General features: G+C 43.3%; 1 protein-coding gene across 1 annotated transcript in view; it reads right to left on the bottom strand.

Annotated features, from left to right (window-relative positions):
• G3bp1 (G3BP stress granule assembly factor 1) overlaps positions 1-6363 on the bottom strand; it is a 36296-nt gene that overhangs the window by 29028 nt on the left and 905 nt on the right. The gene's annotated exons all lie outside the window — the stretch shown is intronic.

Raw genomic sequence — 6363 nt, 5'->3', positions numbered from 1 at the left:
AAAAAAAAAAAAAAAAAAAAAAAAACAGAACAAAAGTTAAAGGCCAGTAAGATCCTGTCCCAAAAAAGGAAAAGTGCTTTTTAAAAAAAGAAAACGAGCCGGGCATAGTGGCACACACCTGTAACCCCAGCAGTTGGGAGGTTGAGAGGCAGAAGGACCGTCTGTGAGTTGAGACCAGTCTGGTATACATAGTGAATTTCAGGTCAGTCTCAACTACATAGTGAGACCCTGTCTCAAAAAACAAAAAAACCAAAAAGAGAAAACCATCAAAAATCACAAAAGACAGTGCTGAAATAATTTGGGCAACCAAATACTAAGTAAAAAATCAGAATACTGGATATAGCCCAAAGTTCATATTGATATTATCATGGAGTAAAGAAATAAATCTTCATTACCGAGAATTTAAAATAATGTAGAAGAAATGATGAGTAAACAGTCACCGTTAGATGCCAATGATAATTTGAAATCCAAGCTTCTGGATACACATCTACCTACAGCAATTCCAGCATTGAAGAGGCTGAGGAAGGAAGATCCAAAGTTCAAGGCTATAAAACAAGGCATGGGTGTGGTGGGACAAGCCTGTAACCCCAGCATTCAGGAAGGTGAAGGAGGATCTCTGCTAACCAGGGTTATTACTTAGTGAGTTCAAGGCCATCCTCAACATAGTAAGACCCCATCTCAAAAGGCCAGACATGGCATACACTTATAATCCTAGCACTCTTAAGAGGCTAAAACAGGAGAACAGAGAGTCTGAGCCCATCCTGGTCAACTTAATGACTCAGCCAAAATGTCTCAAAAAAATTAAAACAGGAGGTGTAGCTCAGTGTAAAGGCCCTTGGTTCAATCCCCACTACTGGGGGGAAAAATACAGATGCCAGGATTAATGCCTGTGATCCCACCTACTCAGTAGGCTGAAGGGCAGGAGGACCACAAGTTTCAAGCCAAGCTGGGCAATTCAGCAAGAAGACTGTCTCCAAAAAATGAAAAAGGGTGGGGATGATGCTCAGGGTAAAGGCTCTGAGTTCATCCCCAATACACACACACACACACACACACACACACACACACACACTAAAAATGAGGGAAGAAACTTTAAAGAGCAAAATATTTGTATGACTTAAAGGATGTCTCCCAAATATAGTAACCACAGTAGCACACGCCTCCAAATTTCAGATTTTTTCCTAAAGGGAACAGGATGCAAGCCTGATATGGTGCTGCACACTGGTGAACCCAGCACTCAAGAGGCAAAGGCAGAATTACAAATCTGAGCTCAGTCTGAGCAAGTTCAAGGCTGGCCTGGACTACAGTGAGACCTTGAGTCAAAAACAAATAGGGCTGGGGATGTAGCTCAACGGCGCCGCACCTGCCTGCCAAGAGCAGGGTCCTGAGTTCAATCCTGCTACCAAAGGGGAAAAAAATTGGCCTAGCCCTCCCTTCCCTTCAGTATGAGCTGAATTTATGACTAGCTTCTAATGCGTAATACGGTAAAAGGAGAGAACGCCCCCATGCCACCCTGCCCAAACACAAGATTAACCCAAACAGCAACAATAGGCACCGGTGAGATCTCACTAAGAACGTCACACCCCGATGTTGTTCCCTAAGGGGAGACAAGAAAAAGTAAGACCATGAACACCCGGGTCAGGAAAGGGAAAGGAAAGAAACTCGTACATCAGAAACCACTAGACAAGAGCACACAGGAGGAGGCGTCCTGCCGTGGACCCTGGACAGAAAAAGGACATTCCTGGAAAACCTAAGGAAACTCAGTCTGTCATTCAGTTCATATGACTTATCAATCTTACATGTACTGTGTAATATAAAATACAAACATTTAAGCTGGATAATGGATACACATGACCTCTCTGTTACACTCTTTTTTAAGTTCTGAAAGACTATTATCTCAAAAATACTGTTTTTCTGAAAGAAAAATACTTCAGTACAAAAATCAGTGAAGTTAGATGGGCATGGTAGTTCACACCTATAATCCCAGCACTCAGGAGGCTGAGGCAGAGAATCTCAAACTCAGTCTGGGCTATTCTGTGAGGACAGGGCCAGCCCATACTTCATAACATAGAAAGACTGTCTCAACAACAACAAATCTGAGAAAATTCCTGCTGGAGAGTATGACCTTAGGCCCTGTGTTCAATCCAGAGCATTTAAAAAGATAAACAGGCCAGGCTTGGTGGTACATGCCTGCAACTCCAGCACTTAGGAGGTTGAAGCTGGCCGGACGTGGTGGCGCATGCCTGTAATCCCAGCCCTCGGGAGACTGAGGCTGGAAGATCGCTGTGAGTTCGAGACCAGCCTGGGCTACACAGTGAGTTCCAGGTCAGTCTCAACTACATAGTGAGACCCTGTCTCAAAAAAACAAAAAAAAGGGAGGCTGAAGCTGGAGAATTATCATGAGGTCCAGACCACCATGGGTTACAGAGTGAGTTTAAGACCACTCAAAAAAAAAAAAAAAAAAAAAAAAAAACCTAAAAACATGCAAAAGATTATACAACCACATGGTGACACTATCAGTCACTTAAATACCCAACAAAAATTATATCTCTACAGGGCCGGGGATTACCTCAGTGGTTCCACCACCTGCTTGAAAGGGCAAGGGCCTGAGTTCGATCCCTGGTATCAAAAAAAATTTTTATCTCTCTACAAAGCACACATGTCCAAAACGCAGATTTCTGAATCACCTTTCATCTTTATATTTTTAAATTAAAACTTTAAAATACAGCATATATTGGCCAGGGATATAGCTCAGCGGTTCAGTGGCCTGCCTTGTAAGCGCAAGGACCCAAGTTCAATGCCCAGTACCAAAAAAAAAACTGAAATACAGCATATATGCCAAAAAGCATCATTATAAAAATCTAAAGATTCCGTTTACTAGGGCAAAGCCTGTAACAAAAAAATTTCGTATTGCCATTCGCTTTTTTGTTGAGATGTGGTCACACTATGTAACCTAGGTTGGCCCCTAACTCACAGGATCCTCCAACCTCTGCCACCCAAGTGCTAGGATTATAGGGGTGCCCCACCACACCCAGCCACTGGTGCTTTTAGCTTTGTAACACAAGCTTTTCAGTGTATTATTCCTAGCTCTTAAACTGCTCACCTAGCTTACAACTCAGGCTTCCCAAATAAGGCAGGATAAAGGTCTACAAACAAAAAACAATCAGAAAGCTGTTTTTTGAAATATAAAAATATAAACTGTGTTAGCTGCCAGAGGGATCACCAACTACAACTGGGACTCCAGCTGCTGAATCTAAATTTAACTCCGTTTTGGAAGGACAGTATAGGTTTTTCCACTAACTGTGGACAACTGACTGGGGGTAGGGGAGGGCTTTTCTTTTTTGACCTGCCTACTCTTACAATTACCCTCTTTATAAAGTCAGAAGAGGGCTGGGGATTTAGCTCTGTGGTTCTGGCGACTGCCTCACAGGTGCGAGGACCTGAGTTCGACACCCCCCTACCCCCGTACCAAAAAAATAAAGTCAGAAAAGCTTTACCTAAGGTGATGGAAAAGCACATGTAATTAAATGAAGAGTGCAACCTTAAAAAAAAAAAAAGTTTGCAGAATGTAAAAAGACTATATAGGCAGTTTCATTAAATTGACAAAAATAAAGCAAAGTGATTTTAGCCACATACTTAGGCTTGTATTAAACTACATCTTTTAACACTGTCCTCATTCATCCAAAGAACCACATACAATTATAAGCCTATGAAAATGTAACCCTAACTCGTGCCTTTTACCTCCTATGCAAAGTACTAACACAAGTTCTAAAAAATCCATAACGCAAACAGAGCTGCTTTAAAGCAGGCCAAGAGCAAACACTGCCAATGTCTCCTCCCGTTCCTGAACTGCACTACCAAGCACAAACACCAAACTGAGCCTGAGTCGCTTGGTCTGAAAGGCACCAACGACAACAGAAGTAACCTGGCTGGACCTAGGGAGAGCCCACATTTATCACTTCAATCGCTCCAATCCAATCGTTCTTGACAAATGGATGCATAAGCGATCAATCAGTTCAGGGACCATCTGGGAAATAATCAGTGTTCCTTTTCCCACCCAAATGAGAACCATTTGCATGAGGCCAAAACAGTACAGTATTTTTTAATATTTGAAAATGATAGTAATAAAATTCTGACTTGGTTAAGAAGGAAAGTAATCTCATTCTGATGTATTTTTTCTGGTGCACTAAAAATAGCTAGATAAATTTAGTTTGAATGTCATCACAGTGTTTTAACATTTAGTAATACTTTAGTATTAAATAAAAATGCTAATGAAACATCTTATCTCCAAATGCAAATGAACAAGCACACAGGGCAAGTTCAAATAAAACCATGTTATACTCTAAAGCAATCTATTTTTTTGGGGGGTAGGGGTTGAGACAGGGCCTCACTATGTAGTTGAGACTGAACCTGGAACTCACTACGTGGCCCAGGCTGGTCTCGTCTCGAATTCAGTGATCCTCCTCCTGCCTCAGCCTCCGGAGTGCTGGGATTACAGGCGTGCGCCACTACGCCCGGCAAGAGCAATCTGTTCTTTATGGCAACATCAACAAAGGTTAAGAATTGGGGCACACAATGTTTTAATCGTTTTATCAGTGCTTTCTAGTAAGAAGGGAAATAGTTGGTAAATAGAAACACAAATATTAAATTTTCTCAATTTGTAATCTCTTTAAAAGGATGTGCAACCAGCTGTGGTAGTGCATACTTGTATTCCCAGAACTTGGGAGACTGAGGCAGGAGGACAGCCTTAAATTTTTGAGGCCAGAATGAATAGCAAGACCCTGTTCCCCCCCCCCAAATAAAAGATGTGCAGTGTTTCTTCTGATTGCAAACACCCCACACACACACACACAAACTGATGCTCAAAAGCATCTGTACATTTCTTTAACAACAACAACAAAAAAAAACAAGCTAAAATGGGCAGGTATTTAGCTTAGTGGCACTGGGCCTGCCTCGATCTCCGTACCAAAAAAAAAAGAAAAAAGCTAAAAGCCATTCAATTCAAAATTAACTCTGGGGCTGGGGATTTAACTCAGTGGTTCCGCTGCCTGCCCCAAAAGGCACAAGGTCCCGAGTTCAGTCTATGGTACCAACAAATCAACTCTGAAGACCTAGTCTCAAAACTTAACAGTTCTGTCTGAAGTGCATCGTGATGTAAAGTTAAATTATTAGATATAGTTCAAATACAAAAACAATATAAAACCAAGAAGTACACTGGTTTTAAAACACTGTAATGTAGTCTAGTTTGATGGCGCACACCTGTAATCCCAACACTTGGGAACCTGAGGCCAGCCCGGGCTACATAGCAAGTTCAAGGCCAGCATGAACTACACAGCAAGACCCTAACTCAAATTAACAAAATAAATAATAAACTCAAGTCCTGGAAACGAAGGTGCCTTTCTCTACACAGAAGGGATTACAGTAGATGCTACTAAGTGAACTGAATATAGAGACTCATCCACAGAAGACCTTAACTACCCTAGTGTACTGTATAAAAACAGCTATTAAAGAAAAAAGGCGATTGGGGTGAGATAGTAAGCTCAGCATTCTGGACCTCATTTTCTTCAACTATGAAATTAATCTTCCTGAACATCCTTCACCAAGTCTGTTCCGATGAAAAAAACAGGCTGAGTGTGGTGGTGCATGTCTGTAATCCCAATACTGGGAAGGCTGAGGCAGGAGGATTGCTTCAAATTCGAAGCTAGCCTCAATTACACAGTGAGAACCTGCCTCAAAAAAAAAAAAAAGAGGGAGAAACAGACCTGGTGGTCCAAGCCTTTAATCCCAGATGAGGCAAGCGGCACAAATTCGAGCCCAGCCTGAGCAATTTAGTGAAGGAGCCAGACCCAGTCACAAAATAAGAAACATAGATGGGCGTGGTGTCGCATGCTTGTAACCCCAGCACTGGGGAGACTGAGGCAGGAAGATTGCAGTGAGGCTTTTCTGAGGCTGGCCTGGGCTACAGCAGTTGAAAGCCAGGCTGAACTATACAGGGAGAGCCTGCCTCCAAAAGCACGCGTAAGTAAATCAAACTCAGAAAGAAGGTTGGAGAAACAGGCTAGGGCAAAGGCGCTGGGTTCGATCCCCAGCACCGCAGACACAAAATCGTTTCCTTAAGGAGACACTCGAGATCTACCCTCAGCGGCCGACTTCCTCCAGGAGGGAATTTCCCGTCGCCACGCTCCGAGGCTCAACCCTGCCAGGGACGCAGTCCCCGTCCATTTGCATGTGCCCGCTCTCTTCCCCTTTCCGGGAGGCGCCCGGCGGCCCGTCCCCGGGTCTGCACAAAGCGTGCCTGCGGGCAGCCCTGGTCCTCCCTTTGTCACGGCCCCATCCCAGTCGGCCGCTCTAGCGCTCTAGCGC

Source organism: Fukomys damarensis, unplaced genomic scaffold, assembly GCF_012274545.1.
Source record: "Fukomys damarensis isolate Sample0158 unplaced genomic scaffold, DMR_v1.0_HiC HiC_scaffold_9, whole genome shotgun sequence".
NCBI lineage: Eukaryota > Metazoa > Chordata > Mammalia > Rodentia > Bathyergidae > Fukomys > Fukomys damarensis.
Note: the sequence above shows the minus strand (reverse complement) of the source record. Positions and strands in the feature narration are given on the sequence as shown.